At 41.9% G+C, this 16,960-nt stretch overlaps 1 protein-coding gene across 1 annotated transcript in view; it reads left to right on the top strand.

Annotated features, from left to right (window-relative positions):
* The window catches only part of LOC113034767 (leucine zipper putative tumor suppressor 2 homolog), a 44,375-nt gene that overhangs the window by 18,265 nt on the left and 9,150 nt on the right, over window positions 1-16,960 (top strand). The window contains exon 2 of the mRNA XM_026189765.1: window positions 1,948-2,064. The gene's annotated coding sequence lies outside the window, so the exon portion shown is untranslated. The remainder of the gene's footprint in view (window positions 1-1,947; window positions 2,065-16,960) is intronic.

The raw sequence follows: 16,960 nt of genomic DNA, 5'->3' as shown, positions 1-16,960 counted from the left end.
AGTGTTTCTAAAAAAATAAAATATTCTTGTATTTGGCTGTGAGCTGGCCTTATGGGACACTACTCTTCATTTATCTGTGAAGCTTAAAGAGGGTGAATAAATTTAACCACTCTCATGTTATCTCAACAAATCTTCCCCCGTGTCTCTGTGGAAAGGCTTTGACCCTCCTGCCACCCCACCTCCGTGTTAGAACATGCTAGATGCCCTTGACCCACCCCGTTTCTCGCACCTTCTCCCTCACAACGTTTTCTTTACTATTTGTTTCGTGGTGTTAGCGGCTACAAATCACGTGTCCATCAAATCAGGCCTGAAACACAATAATCATCTAATGGCAGAAATCCCAGACCCTGATTGCCACTTTAATCAGTCATACCTTGGCTTAAAGCCTTACTGACCTCTGTATTTCATTCAAATCTGGTTCTAAATTTGTGAGCTTTCCTGTTAACAGACACAGATGGACACCCGGTTTTGTTTCATTGTTGTTCCATGCTGATGATATTTGGGCTTCAGCTGGATGGAAGCCATATGGGAACCAAGTTAGTCAATAATTGTGTTTTATGTGGTCTTTTGATTGAATTAAATGGATCGTATTGATTTATATGAAACGTAATGCATTTGCATTTTTAAGCCAATGATGATCGCTGTTCTTTTCTGATTGTGTTTTGTTGGACACAAAATTACACAAACAATTAAGGACAAATGTTTAAAAAAAAGTGACATATATGGTTTAGATTGATGTGTAAGCTGTGTGATGCTCCGGTCCTTTTTGTTGTTTAAAGTTTGACAAGAAAAAACACCAAACTCCGGCTGGTCTCAGCAATTCTAGGAAAATCTGTCAATGTGATGGTCTGTGGTTTTACAGTCTATCTGCTGGTGGCACTGGCTGTCAGTGCCCAGTCAGCACTGGTCTGTGATTCCTGAAAGCCGCTCTATATCCTGGCCTGGAGGTCGGGTGATGTGGCATTACTGACCCCCTGGTGCACTGGGACATGGGGGCCAAAATCAATAGTCGTATCATATCGCTTCAGACTGTAACAAGCTGACTGATTACCTCATCGGCTTCCAGTGAAGATAGTGGAAAAGAAGAAAGAGGAAAAAAGGGTGCAATCAAAAGATTAGGAAAAAATTACAAATAAAAAACCCCAGCAAAGTAGCATTTTTTGGTGGGGGTGGAAATAAAATCCTCCCATGTGCATGTACTGCAAACCACAAGAAAAATGCTATAGTTAATATTATTGGACACCAGAGGGTGGTAGTACTAATGGAACTACATTTACACTTTGAAGTTATGATAAGGTATTTACACACAAGTGTATTCGGAGGAAGCAGTGTTGATATTATGGGCAAACACATATTCTTTATCTGCTCATAGATACGTTTTCTTTCTCTTTTTCATTTCATTTTTTTGCCTTAATGAGGATTTTTCCATTTCTCTTCCAAAGATTGGAACCACATTTAGTTTTAGGAAACTTGTGCAAAACTCCAGCTGTAAGAGCCGCAGTACAAGATGACAGTTTAATTTAAAATTTGTACAAATTTCATGATTCTTTTTTAGCTCTTGCACAAGAAAAGCGTGATGTATAAAGATAAATATTTGTGTATCTGCAGAAAAAACATCTACTGTCATACATGTGAGACTTAAGTTACTATGCAAGCAGCTCAAAAGTGGCTTGTTTAAAGACAGAAGGAGAAAGGAAGAGATCAAGGATTGTAGATTTTATTGATCAAAAAGTGCATTTTCAGCTTCATGTTTGGACTGTGGTCACTGTGAGGTCATCACATTTGCTATATCTGACTGTGTTTTTGTTTTCCTATGCTAACCATTTTAGATAAATTCAAATCCACACTGTAGAGTTTAGATGTTTGGCCCTTACTGTTTCAGTTCACTCGTACCTGACGGACACAACTGGTCAGATTAGTTCATCTTAACTCTTTGTTTTTCCTCAGGTCACGGTCCACCTGAAGAGAATCCCAGAAAGAAGCAAAGTCCTGGGATGAAAGCACTCTGCCATTTTCCTCTCTCCCCCAGACCACCAGGAGGAGGACGCTGGGTGACACACTGAGGTAAAGAACCACGCTAAAAAACAAAAAATAAAACACCCTCTGCAGACAAAACCCTTCTCTGATAACGCTGACCTTCAGTATTTGCTGACTCAAGCATCCCCCACTCCTCCTACTACCCACTCTTGTTCTTTCTTGCCCTCCCTTTTGTGTTCTTTCTCTCTTCTGTTTTTTTTCTTCTTCTTTCTTTTCATGAGAGCCGTCAATGCTGATCAGTGGACTGACAATGTGTGGGCTCATATTAGAGTGTCCTCATTTTGTCACACAGATGCAAGAACATTTATGGAAATAGGGGTCTTGGCCTCTTTGATGCTTCTGTTTAGGGACTAGATTTGGAGAAGGATAGCAGTTGGAGAATGTGACACAGGGGTTAGAGGGAGTAGAAGAAGAGATGAGGAGGTCAAGAGGTTAGAAATTTGCGGCTGAGCTCATGTTGTTCCATACTGTAGTCGAGTGCCTCACATGAGGCACCGAAGGTGCTGCTAATCAAATTGTCTCATTCAGAAAACACAATTTTCTTCGACTTCACTTTTTCTTTTTACACACCTAATATAGCTAATGCAGAGAATATTATGCACTTTTTTGTGTCTGTTGTTCTTCAAAAGCAGTCACACAACACTCAATCTTGACATTAAGCCCTTATCATTTCTATCAGCTAAAGAACAGTAAACGGCAGCACTTGTAAGATATTTGGGGTGATAATACTATGTTGTCAAGGCAGCAGCAGCTGTCTTCCTCTCTTCTTTCCACTGTATCCATTACAGATCTGCTATCTCTGCTGCATTTTTGTCCTCCAGTCCTCCCTGTCTCAGCCCAGCTGTCTCCTTCCTTCATTATCTGTCCCAAAACACAACTCACCACCTGTGTTAGAAGGTCGTTTTCAGAATACAAAGTCCTACTTAACATTTCATTTTTTGGTTGATACCTGTTTAGTAAATGCTAACGCTTCACTGAACTGTATTTGGCTGGGTAAAATGAGATTTAATGTGATAAACCAAAGCATACTTTGTCCTCATCTCTATAGAGTTTCAGCATCTTTAGAAATGTTTTCTGGGTTTTAAGGTACAAGTTCACAGTAAAATTGGCCAGAGTGTATTCAAGTAATCCCTGTGGTCCAAAAGCTCTGGTTTCAGACTGCTCTAAACACTTAGTTTCAAACATTTTTTCTACTCTTGGACCTGTATGATGTCACTGACAGCAGATATCCCAGGCACTCAGCTGCTCCTCCCAAGTGCTGTTCAAAGTTTCTGTTTGAGAAGGGCAGCCAATTAGAAGAAAGGAAAGAAAGTCAAACTGCTTGTTTCAGAAAGTGGATGAACTCAGGGGCTGCAAAAAGTATATTGTGTATCATTTTGTACTGTGAAAACTACATTAGTAGAGTTCAACAATGAAATATGGAGTTGAAAATGAGCATAATATGTCCACTTAAATGATTTATATTAGTTTTAGATACAAAGTCTCTCACTTTTCTTTAATACGTCACAAGTCCTGTTTTTCACTGACTCAAACTGAGCTGATGCACTGGTTTTGTGGATTTTTATTACCTATTCAAAGGCTGAAATAGAAACTCTTGCTGACTCACACACACTCGCACAGTGTCACACACATATAAAAGACTCAAAAGCTTTCTGGTGTTGTATTTTAAGCCCAGAGAGGTGGGCTGTGTTAGTGGTAGCAAAGTGCCAAGTCAGGGAGCAAAAGTGAACTCTTTCTTTTTTTCCCCCTTCTCTCACTTTACCACCGTGGGACTCAGAGGGAGGAATGGGGGAGTTCCAGTAAGGAGAGAGAAAGTGATGACACACACACACCATTATTCAGTCCTCTTATTGGTTTTCCACCACGGCAGCACACAACAACCAACCAAGAGTGCTAAGTGCTGCGTGCCACACAAGAGCCAAGTGTGTGATCTGAAAGTAAATTAGGGCTGAAACAGTCAGTGACTTAATTATTGATTAAATGATGAATTTATTTGTAAAAAAAAAAAATTACTCAACAATTGAGCTGTCCTGATCAATTAATTGCCTGTACCCACTTAACAGCTGTATGAGGCTGGACTTAGCAATAGTGATGCTAACAATGATAGTGCTTTGATAACATTAGCACTTTAGCTTAATATCATAAAACTTGAAGTAAATTTATGAGGAAAGGAGAGACTTGCATCTCTGACTCTACAGTTGGTATGTTAAATGTTAAAGGTAATGACAGTAGTACTGGCTTGGAAGGGTTGCCAGGTTTGTAAAGTTGCATCTGAACAAACCACAAGATTTCTGGAACAACCTTGAAACCAAAGTAGATGTTTGGCCATAATACCCGCCGCCATGTCTGGAGAAAACCAAACACAGTATATCAGCTCAAAGACCTTCTATCAGCTGTCAGTGTAGTAGTGAAGGGGTGATGAACTGGGCTGGTTTTGCAGCCACTGGACCTGGGCATCTTCCTAATACCTGGTGAACAATACCCACACTCACTTTCATGTGCACTGGAGAACATGAGGTGCACGCTGCCAGAAAGATGTTATATAATATACTGAGATAAATGACTCGCCCTCTTTCTTCCTCTGTAGCGACTGCTGCTCTTCATGTGGTGGATGTTGTTTGTTAATTGGGTGTAACTAGGCCTAGTATTTAGCCAAAGGGGATAGGTGCTGCAAACCGTGTTGAAAGGGGTATTCCCCCGATGCCTGGGGCCATTGTGCTCGAACACAAATCCACTAAACACAAAAAGTGGATAAGATTTCCCAAAATGTCATATCCGATGCAGCACTGTGCTGATGCAGAGAGTAAATGTGAAAGAGGAGGGGGATGATTCTAAGGCTAAAAAGAGAAGGGGGAGGAGAAAAAGGGAGTCAGAAGAGAGTAGTGTGTGTGCTAAAAGAGGGGAACTAGAGGCAGACAAAAGTGGGAGAGGGGAGGGAGGAATGAGGAGGAGGAGGAGGCGGTGGGGGAGGCGGTGCTAAGGCAGACAGCAGGGAAGGAAAGCTGAGAAGAGAAACAGTGGAGTGAAGTGAGAAGACCAAGAAGGAGGTGGTGAGGGGACAGGAAAATAAAAGGGCTTCCATTTGAAAGTCCTTGTGTCAGGATATGAAGTCTGGGAGCGGCGCAGAGGCAACGGCAGGAAGCTGGAATGCTGTAGGGGAGAGATAGTCGACAGAAGAAGGAAGGGGAGACGCGGAGAATCTGAGCCATCAGAGCACCGGACTGATTTTTTTTTTTAAACTTTTTTTTCCAAGAGAGACAAGTGAAGGCAGCGATGCAGGGCTCTCACTGGAGTGAGTATGGAGGGAAGGAGAGAGTGTGTGTGCTCTTACATGTGTCTGTATGAGAAACGTCAGTGCATATGCCTCAGATTCTCCAAACTCAGGCTCTCCTCACCCTGCTTTCCATTGCTGTTTGGCTTCGTTTAAATTTATGCAAATTTGCCTGAGAATAAACTTTGTATTCATGAGCACCTTGACTCTCTGTGTGAAGCCCCTTATGAGGGTGAGTTACATTTAACGAAAGGCGCAAGGGAGATGGACAGCGAGGCGCGTGCAACAAGGATTTTGCAACTAGAATGGAAACTAGTTTAGTAAAGAAAAAATGCTGGTGACTTCTAAAAACTGAGTAATGAATAGTTAAATGATGATTCACAAACTTCAGTCAGCTGACAGACTCAGAAGCTTGAAGTTACTGCTCTTAAGTTGTCACTTTTGTGGCTGGTCTAAATGACCCTGAAGAGTTTTTGTGCAGGGACAAACAAAACTGGTTGCCTGGATTTGTTGAGGTGGGATGATGAGGGTTTTTTGTGGTGTCTGAGCCCAGGTTTTCTAATCCTGACCCTGGCTAATCTACTCATTACACACTGTTGGGAGTATTGATTTGAAATTTCAGCCTTAAGAAAAGCTGCCCCCCTTTTTGGACAGTTGGCCTGGAGGAAGAAGGAGAAGAAGGAGGAGGGTGTTATTCAATCTGTCTTAACACACACTCACAGTGAAGATAAGAAAAGCATGAGGCAGCATGTACACTTGCACCAAAGCAGACAATTAGGCCACATCTCAAAAGTGTGACCTGCAAAAAAACATGTTTTCATCCAGAAGACTCAAAGGGAATCTTTGTGTTTCTTTTGATGACAAAGCACTGGGGGTAGAGCCCGCTGCTATTCCTCTCATGTCTTCCCTATGTGTGTAATTACAAGACTCCTCGTGTGCCTCGGGCCACATATTGTAGTTTCTCATCAAGTTTGTTTTGGCCCGAGAATGGTGCGTCAGCAGATATGTTTATAGACAGCTCGCAGTGCTGTCCATTCACTCAACTCTTTGTAGTATCTGTGTTTGATTGTATCATGTTAAGGCTTCATTTGAGGGCTTGCTAGGAGAAGACTGTAATTACCCAGAATGGGATTTGGCAGAGTTCGCAGGAGTGACGTTTTACTCTATAAATGCACAAACGCTGACGTGACGTTAACGGTAAGGTGAAGGGGAGTGAGAATGGGGGCAGAGATGGAAAAGAAGGGTTACCTCATCTTCTCTGGACAAAATAAATGAGGTAACGTGTCACATGTTGCAGCCGTGTTGACTAATGCTTCCTGTGTGCTGTGGGTGTGTATGCACAGTACTAAAAGGTAGTTAAGCAGCTTCAAAAAAAGGTATTGAGACCTTTTGTGGCTCTCTTTGTCTTTTGAAAGTCTTTTACCTTTTATCCTCTCTCTGTTTAGGCTGAGCTTAGGTGGGCTGGATTCATTTAAGATCACGTTCCAGTTTGTTAAAGTCACGTTCTCACACAGAATGCCAGCAAAAACTTTAGATCATTTGTCATTTGCCCTAAAGAAAGGATAGCCATAGCCACCATGATGTCACCCAACTGCTTCACAGTCACCATCTTCATATTTTGAAATTGGATGTGATGAGAAGACAGTGGATCTACCTGAAAAACCAAGGGACACTCATGATAGATGCTAGTCAGTCAAACTGTAAAAGATACCCTGCTTTATCCTTCTTTGTGACTGAATCAAACCAAATTCACAAAATAAATCTCACATTGTATTAAGTAAGACTTAAAAATAGTGATTGAGGCCATCATTAAACTGTGTTACTGAGGTCACAGTCAAGAGCGCCAAAAGGGTCGTTTTCTCCATGACTTCTATACCAGCGGTGCCCAACCCCTGGGCCACGTACCGGTACCGGTCCGTGACTTGTTTGGTACCAGGCCACAAGAGTTGAGGCTCGGGTGTGAAATTTATGGCTTTCAGGGTTTTTATCGTTAACTCGGTTTCCCTGGGTCTTTTCCCGTGTTGTAGTTGTAGAAATATTTACACGTTACCATAGCAACCAGAGAGCATTAAGGGCCAGAGTGGAGGATGTTGCTCTTGATGTTGTTGGCGGATTTCAGGAGGGCGCTGCTAATAAAGTTACACAATTACACAGTAAATTCGCATTTATTATTATATTTACAAAATACCACAGTTTTTGTCTTGGTTGTATCATTTTATTTTGTTGTATTTATCCGCGACATATTGTCTGACATTAAACCAGTCCGTGGCGCAAAAAAGGTTGGGGACCATGGTTCTATACAACTAGACTTCATTCCAAATTCAGTGTAGTCGCCCCCTGCTGGTCGATAAGAACGAATAGCTTTTTAATGCTCGCTGCAGTTTCTTTACTCATCAGACGTGCCTATGCTGTAGGTATGTCATAATTTCAAACCGTTTCTGAAAGACTATACCGTAACCTGACACCTCTCTATAAATGTGCACGTGGCCATTGATGCACCCACACAGGGATAAATGCTAGGAACAATCAACATCTGAGAGGTACATGACCGGCCGAAATAACACCAAAGCCCCGTGTGCGAGAGGGTTAATATAAATAAAGGGGTCCTACAACAGCATTAGCCAGTTTGACTTCAGCTGTCACACCAAAGGAAATAAATGAGCTTGTTTCTGTTTACTTGGTGGAGGATATGCTATCAGTATCAACTTGCTGTGCAAGCATTTAAAGGTAAATGTATGGTAGGCTGCACATAACCTCTGAATATAACCAACATGTGCAACAATGACTTTTTAATGGCAGTAGCCTTAAAAAAAACAAGATACACTTAAGAAAAAAAGTGTTATTCAAAACTATTCAGTCTTTCTCAGATAAAGGTTTTTATTGCTTTTCATACTGGTTTTTGACAGCACTCGCCCATGCAAAGAAACAAACTGTAGTGATTTACAATCTATGTGCTAATCGTGCACTAACATGACTTACTGAGAACGGCAAATGTTCCAAAGTCAATAAAACAACAGCAGAATGCTTTTAAAACGCTGAACTGTCATTGTTCTTGTCTCATATTAGTTTAGGAACTTGTGTTTTTGGTTACAGTAGTGTTACATCTTAGGCTTCCTAACCTTAGGGGGTTACATTGTCATGGTTCAGGTGATGATGAGTGCATCGTACCTGGAGAAAAATCTGTTATTTATATACCTTAGAATTACAGCTCTTTCCCATGTGTCATTTATTACTTTTTCATCTCCAGCAGAGCAACAAAATGCTGTTTTTGTTAAAGCAATAGGACAAATTACGTTTTGAAATACATGTACCCATTCAGCAGCGGTAGTCTCTTTGGTGTTGGGGCACCAAGTTCATCAAAAAGACCGAATTATAAGGATGGATTCAGATTCCATAAAATTTTACTAGCCCCTTTCACACTTTCTGTGCTCGGCTCCATTCTTTTGCAATGATCCCATTTAGCTACATCTCATGCCAGGTGTTTATGTAAAGCCTCTAGTTGAAGAGCAGGGTGGACGAATCCAGAAAGAGACAGACAGATATGCAGGAAGACAGAGAGACGGCAAGAGATTCGAAGTCGGCCTGGCTTGTGCTCAGTTTGCTGAATGAGTATTTTCCAAGCCAGCCTGTCCCCACTCTGTCTTTCTCGAGTTTGCAGCGGCACGGACAGTATGTCTGAATACGTCTGCACATGTGCTCCTTCGCCATGTCAGATATTTTCCCACATGAGTGGAGTTGAATTTATGCAGTGAGGCTGGCACAGTTAAAGTGAGGCGTTGTTGCTTATGTAATAGCTGCTGTGGAACTCATTTGCCTGGCTGTATTTAGTAGCACTCTGTGTTTTTTGTGTATGCGTGTGGGCGGCATTGTCTTTGTTATCTTCTGCTTCAGCTATGATTGCTGATTTCACTCTCGAGCTGTGACACTTTCTGAGAAACATAAGAAAAATTTGAGACTTTTCAGATATCGAGTCCTACTTTTCCTCATTGAAGGATGCCAGTAAAGAGAAAGTCATATCGCTCGCTACCCCGTCTTTGTTCTGCGTCGCATTATAGGTCACATTGTGTGCCAAAGTGTGGTTGCTTTCAGTGTAAGATAACAGGCCTTTTCTCTCTGCTTTCTACCCTCTTGTTAAACTGAAACAATGGCCCTCCACTGTCGTACAGCCAAAGCAGCAGGGGGGGAAGGAAGGGAAGTTTAAGAGGGAAAACTTGCTCTTCTCACTACTGTTGGGACAATGAGGCTTCAAACAGAGTTTGGATTAGCCATGTTGTTAAAGACCAGATGACATGCTTTTCCACTGATAAGATTTCATAAATTAAGTGAAATAGTTTAGTTTGAACTGGTCATTGATCCTGACAAACGGTAGTCCACTGGCCAGACTAATCCATGTGTCTCTACCACCGGCATTCTTGGTATTTCCAGTGTCTGTGGGTCTGACCGCTGACCACTGCTGGATAACTTTCAGTGGCTGGAAAACCTCCTGGAAAATCCAACATTTGGAGCAGACCAGGAATGTCAGCCATCTTCCCCTTTTTACACATACTGCTACCTCAGTTTCCTCCAGCGTCAGCTGACTGAAGCACTGTTAAAGGCTGGGTATTGAGTTCTCTGTCATTTCTAATACAAATTTAAATATGTCAGACCTAAAATTTAATGCCATGTTAAATTCATATTCATACTCATGCTGCTATTTCTGTCAGCATGTGAGATCATCAATGAGTGCTGATGACCTGGCTCCACTGGCAGGCATGCATGCCCATGACATAACATTACCTCCGCCGTGTTCGACAGATAACGTGGTATGCATTATCTGTCATGAGCTGTTTGATTCCTTATCCATGCTTTTTCTTTTTTTTAAACTATCTATCCTTTATCTTTCATCTTGGTCTCACCTTTCCAAAGAATTTTTTTTGGATCAGAACAGGTTTTTTTTTTTTAATGTTTTCTGGCAAAGTCTAACTAGTGCTTTGCTCCTTACTGTAAGCTCCCTGTGTTTTCATTCATGAGGGCATCTCTTGATTATGGACTACCTCCCAGAGAGTGGTTTTGACTTGGTTAGATTTAGTTTTTCTGAACCATGGAAATAAATCTGCGATCATGCACATTAGTTGTCTTCTTTGGGTTTTCAGACCTGTTAGTCTTTTTCACCGGGCCAGTTCATTCGATTGCTGACTTGATCACTTTTGAACTTTTTGCTGTCTCTCTGAAGCTTATTTTAGTTTTAAGCCTAATAAAGGACTGTTAACTTTCATTGACATCTCTGAGCCTAATTGAGACTTCCAGTGAACAGCTACCAAATGCAAGTTAGGTACTTGCAATCCACTCTAGATCTTTTATGCCTTTTACCCTCTTCTTACAGTGGAATAATGAAGGAACAGCTCTCACTTGGCAGTGAATCTGCTTGTCAGTCAATTGTCCAGTTACTTTTGAGCCCAAATGGCGAACTATGAATCAAAATGTCTGTAATTCCTAAACAGTTAAGTCGCTACTTTTGTAAAACTCTCTTCACATCATGTATATCATTGTATGATAAAACAAAAAATCCACTGTGTTGGTGTAACAGTGGTACACCACCACAGCCATAAACCCATCAAGGTTGAAGTGTATAAAAGGAGTAGCTGAGTAAACAAAACATGTGCATATACACACTAAAACTAGACTAGACTTGGTAATGGTAATGTAACTATTCTTCTAACTGCTCATCCATGTTGTTTGCAGCTGTCCACGTGTGCATCTGTAAGTAAGTATAATCCATTTATTAGTGACATACTGGCTGTGGAAGCTTGGTGTGTGTGTGACCACATGTATTGTCTGGTGCATCTTGACAAAATGTATGAGAAGATTCAGTTCTTAAGTCAGCTGTGGGTGTTTGTGGGGAACCTAACAGGCAGTGTGTTCCAAACTGAACTTAGAAATAATCTTCCCAAGGTCTATTCGTGGCTATATGTCAACTTAAATGTCTTTCCATTTTCCATTTTCAGTAGTTTCAACCCCCACAAGAATTTTATGATTTGCCCCTGCAGCTATATGTATGTGTGAGCGTCCCTGTGCGTGATAGGACAACAAGAGAGTCTGGGCTTCGGTAAGCCCGCTCTCAAGTTCAAATTGAGGCCAGATGCTTTGAGATGCTAAAGAACCAAACCTGTCTGCTGTCAAACTGTCACAAATGCACAAAACACACTCCTTCACTCACCTATTCACCTATTCTATCACTCTTTCCCTTCCTTTCTTTTTTTCACCACGCTTCCTGACTCTATCTCATTTCGCCATGCACATGAAAAATGTGGGCCTCAAATGCCATGGCAACGCTTCCAAACAGAGGGAGAGGCTTAGGTCTGCAACAGCAACAAGTTGGTTGTAAAAGCACAAAAGGAAAAAAATGGAGCAAAGGAGAACCTGTTGCCAGTTACTCCTGCACAGACTTGCACTTTGCTAGAAAACGTATTTCTCCAGTTTTTTGTTTGTTTGGGGTTTTTTTGACAAAGAAAATGAAAAAATGAAGTCAGAGCTCAACACGAAAAAAGTTAGCGTCAAACAAAGAGGACAATATCTCTCCTGAGTGAAAAGAGATTTGGCTCTAAGGTGATGAGTTAATGAGGACTAAGAAAGTATGCATGCATTCAGCAAAACACACACACTGAGACTGTAAAGCCTAGCCATGTGGGGGTAGGTGACAGTGAGCGCCCACTCAGACAGACAGTCATTGTGCAGGAATGATGGAATAATATAACCTCAAGTCTTCTGGCAAAACTTTAAAAGACATGTCTCATTTTACAGTGGTGTCGGCTTACTTCATTATAATACCATTTCTTGCCCGTTTGAAGTTTTATTGCGGCGTTTCAGCGAGTAGATGCGTGACAAATAAAGAGGTGAGCAGATTAGGGCTGAACTGATTGCCTTATTGTGTGCTTGTGTGTCGCTGCCTTGCCTGTACTTGTGGATCCTCTTTTGTTAGCAGCCATCGAGGATTATTGTGACTCACCTAGCCTGTTGATTTTCACTCTACCTCTGTCTCTCTCTCTGTTTCCATCCACTGCGATCACTTGTCTCAAGATTAATCAAGGCCACCCAGGATCTGTATACCAGAGTGGCATTTTTCTGCTGCGAGCATTCAATTTCATGTTATGCACTCTCTCTGTCCTGCTGGGGAAGTACTTGAGTGCCACTGATCAAAAATATACAGCTCGGCGGCCACCCCATCATAATGTGTGGTTCTTATTACCACTTGCATACTGATATTTTTGCAGCACCGACTCTGATCTGGTGATTTTTATTCTTTCCACTTGTTGCTCTGATCTATACACTGGCTTTACCTTTGGTTAGTCACACTGTGGTGCTGCAGTTAAAGAATGGGCAGTTGAAAATCTAGCTGCATAGACCAGCGAGCAGGGAGTGGTATGAAACGGTGAGGATGGAAAAGAAAGAGTGACAGGAGAGAGATGGCTCCATACTGTAGTGGTTTACACATTTTCTTGGAAAGCGCTAGGGTTAGGGTTGCTAGTTCATAGGGGACACAAATCCACCTTTGAGGTAGCATCAGGAAGGGTATCAGTGTAAAATGCCGCCAAATCAAACATGCAAACTCCTTGTGAAAAAGGGAGGAGACATAAGTACCTTTGGTAACAATGTGAAATACATAAATATTCACTTGCAACACATTCTTATATGATTAAACACAGCGATGTTTACAATCCATGCAGCATTGTCACCACAGGTGGAAAAGTCTGCAGCATCATTAAAGGGGCAAACTTTGCTGGCTGGGTGGCCAAGTCACACTAACAGGTGTTTTGAGGGTGTTCCACTTGCCTCGGAAGTCGGAGCTAGGAGTGACGTTGCTCATGAGTTGAGCTTGTTCCAGTAGTAAATTTGAAAAAGCAAGGAAAAATCGTTTTGCTCCTTAACGAGGTGGAACAATGCACTTTAAACACTGCTGCAGCAGGTTTATGCATAAAGCCTGGTCAATGCTCTGTGTATGGCTTATTTAGCCAGCTTTAACTCACAACAGTGGAAGTGGAAACAGTGGAAGTTTTTATTTCTGTTTATGTGCGATGCCACCATCTTGGATTGTGAAGTCAGGGTTGGTGGGGCTCCTCCAACTTTCTGAGGAGGCATTTCAGCTGAAAATGCAGACTGAGAACTCAGAAATTCTGACTTCCACTTTCAAATGAAATGCACATTTTTATCCTCATGCCTGAGACGTCTGCTGAGTGAAGATTTGGGGCCAAAAATAATGTGTTATTTTCAGTTTATTCATCAGAAACTGTTCAATAAATTACATTTTTCTGACATACAGATATCAGAAATGTAGAAGATATTTAGATATTTAGAAACAAGAAGATATTTGGTGGAGAATAGACCTGAGATAAAAGCAGAATGAATACTGGATGTGCTTTAATTGGTCTGATCTAATGCAGGTGTAAATAAACAGAAAGCACCCTGCAGTTTATGCATTTCCTTGTTCTACCTGCTCCAGTGTGAACATTTGCTGTTTTGCTCTATTGAAATTAGTCTAAAACAGGGACTTTTGTGTCTTTTGTCAAAACATCTTCAAATTTTAAAGGATTAATTAAGCAAATTTAGCCCTGTGTGTCAGTAATGGATACGTTTATCATGATTACGGCATACACTAGTTTTTTTTACAATGTCATCAAGCTGCATGTCCTGGATTACAAAGGAAAGCACTTTTTGCTAGTTACATTTGAGTTTAAACAGAATGCCACACTCTGCTGCTTGACCGCATGTACTCATAAACCCTCGGGTTTTACAGGACCGAAGATGCTTCAGCATGACTTGTTTTCACAGCCATAACACAGCTGTGGCCTGCCGTGCAGATTTCACTGCATGTCGTTGTCGTCTTCGGCTTGTTGGGTTGAAGGAAAATTCCTGCAAGCCGACATGAGTAACAGCATTTTTGCTCGGTCAGCAGGAGGTGGTTCAGCAAAGACAAGTTGTCTCGGTTCACATTTGATTTGAGACGTTAAGGTGCTCAGACCTCTGTGTCTCTGCACTGGCAAAATAATGATAAACAGGATTATGGATGCACGGTTCTCCCTGAAGCTCATTTCTGTTTGGCTCCTCTTTTTGGGCAACCTGATATTAGAAAATCCCCTAAAACCCCAGGCAACACTCACAGCTAGCCTTCCTTTGTGTGTTTACCCCTTATCCCCTTTCTTTTCCTTCCTTCGTGTTCTCACTTTTCTGAGTTTGTCCTGAGCCCAGCAGAGTCTCCGGAACAGCTCTGAGGTTGCGTGGGATTGCAAGGGGCGATCTACTGCTGCTCAATAATGGGGTTTCCTCTCCTGGGAAGGACTGGCATTATTAACAGACTTATCATAACGGGATTATTTCCCCGTCACAGAAATGACTTCTGGATCTTGTTAGAGAGCTACCTGGGAACTTCTTTCTTCTATCAGCCCTGCTCTTGTTCATCCTGGGCCAGTTGGTACCATGTGGACGCTAAACTCTCACATCCACTTGAAGTATTTCCAGTTCCTGTCAGAAGCAGTAATGCTGCCTTTAAGCGGTTCAGCATCATTTAATAGTTTTAGAGTGTCAGGATGTGGTGTAAAGTGCCCCTGGGTTGACCCCATCACAGCTAGCTGTAACACTATTGGAGTTTATTTTTGAACACCGAATCAAATGCCTCATGAAAGACTATCAGAATGATTTCAGGCACTTGAGATGTTTTCTATATTTAGTGGTGATGGCTGTTTTTTCTCTGCCTGTCTTGTGCTGCTGACAGCAGAGGAGGATGCGTGTAATGAGGAAGGTGGAGGAAGCAGTGAGGGCGGATGGAGCGGATTATGAAAATATTTTCACTTTCTCAGAAGAACCAAGGAGGAGAGGAGGCCTTCAATAACTTTTAAGAACCAACCAGTGAGCAACATCAGAGGGGGAAATTAGCTTTTGAGATTTGTTGCCCGAGTAGCCAGAACAAAGCCCTGCCCTCGGAGGTCACAGGGGTGGGAGGGGAGGGCAGAATCAGACCAGCCGCCCCCCACCCCATTCCTCAGGAGGAGGGGGTCACGGTTGACGGTCGCAGAGGCTTGTTAATTCTATTATCCCTGCCTGAGAGGTCCTTGTCAGGGCTGGGAGTGTAGAGGAGAAGGGTGGGGGTTAGTGGTGGCTGGATCAAAGGGGAAAGGAGGTTGTGTGAGGCGTGATTATTTTGGCATTGGAAATGATCACATACCACGCATATCTTTATCTCCTTGACTCACGAGTACTCACGAAGCCTGTCTCGTCTCTTTAACTCCCCGTCACTCTCTGCCATGTACTCACAGACGGTTTTAGTCAGTATGGAGTGAACTGGCAGGAATCGAATCGTCCTGCTTACTGATCACGAATGAATAGTTTGAGCCGTTACATATGCTTTCCTCAAACTCCTATCCAGTGAGTTGTATTTTTTCAGTGATAAAATCAAAGCAGGATATTGTAAACTTGATTGCTTGATCAGGATTCAATCATTAATGACAAATAAAATCCATTATGTCAACATACTTTCACGAACAATCAAAATATTTCAGCTTTTCTTACCCAACAGAGCTGCATGTGAAACAGCAAATGCCCAGTTAACCTCCCAGCTTCCAAGTACAAAGTCCATGTGATGTCCAATTGCACCAGTATTCAAATAGCACAGTTAATATCTGTTGCATTCACCACTAGCGAGCGGGTGTGATGTGTGAGTTGCTGCACGCTCTGCCCGTAAGGCTCTCTCATCTAAATCACACAGTATTTTCAATAATACAAACATGTCGGAGCTTGACTGTTTCCTGCTGTGTGTCATGTGTGAGGCGACCTCGAGCACACAAAATGAGGCCAACACTGAAGTGCCAAAAACCTCAGTTCCTCTAGTGACCCCTTGAAAATTTCATGCCACCATGATATAAACCTTTAATTTGTAGAGTCCCATCTTTAAGCCTTGAGATGAGCATTTTCACCATTGCCATCCTTTTGAAGCTAGATGTGACGAGAAAGGGGTGGAGGAGATAGTTTAGCTTTTCTTAATTCAGCTGTGTAGTCATTGCAGATGGTTAGCAGCTAAAAGACCGCTTTTCTTCCAAATTAAAATGAGTCGTTTGATGACCGACTTTTGTTGGAGAGTGAAATACTGAGTGTAAGAAAAAACCCACTCCAGTAGTGGTCTGTGATGGATGGAATCAATGTCACTCACCCATTTGGGCCAATCATCTAAAAATCCAATACCACTAGTCAATATCCGATATATTGGCCAGTATTTTCAATAAGATACATGAAAGAAACATTTGCCAAACAGTTTTCATATACAGTTATGTATATGTCCTTACTAAGACAAGATGATCATGCATTTTAAAAAGTAAGTTGTGTAACTCATTTACATGCTGCTGACTCTCCTCGGATCAGCTGGTTCTGGTGTTTGTTGTGTCCCAAACACCTTTTGACAACATGGAAAAGTTTCAGGGTAATCTCTGGCAGACAAACAATCCACCATCAACACTCTTAACATGGCTGATGCGTGTTTCTCCTGTGTCGTCTTTACTTGACTGTTACGAACGCTGATACCGATATACCGGCAAATGGCTACAATCGGCTGATTATATATGAACCCTGCTGGTATACTGCTCGAGCGGGTGTATGTAAGCTTAGAATAAAAAGCAAGGAAGTTTATGT

Source organism: Astatotilapia calliptera, chromosome 13 (genome assembly GCF_900246225.1).
Source record: "Astatotilapia calliptera chromosome 13, fAstCal1.2, whole genome shotgun sequence".
In the NCBI taxonomy this organism is placed as follows: Eukaryota; Metazoa; Chordata; class Actinopteri; order Cichliformes; family Cichlidae; genus Astatotilapia; species Astatotilapia calliptera.
Note: the sequence above shows the minus strand (reverse complement) of the source record. Positions and strands in the feature narration are given on the sequence as shown.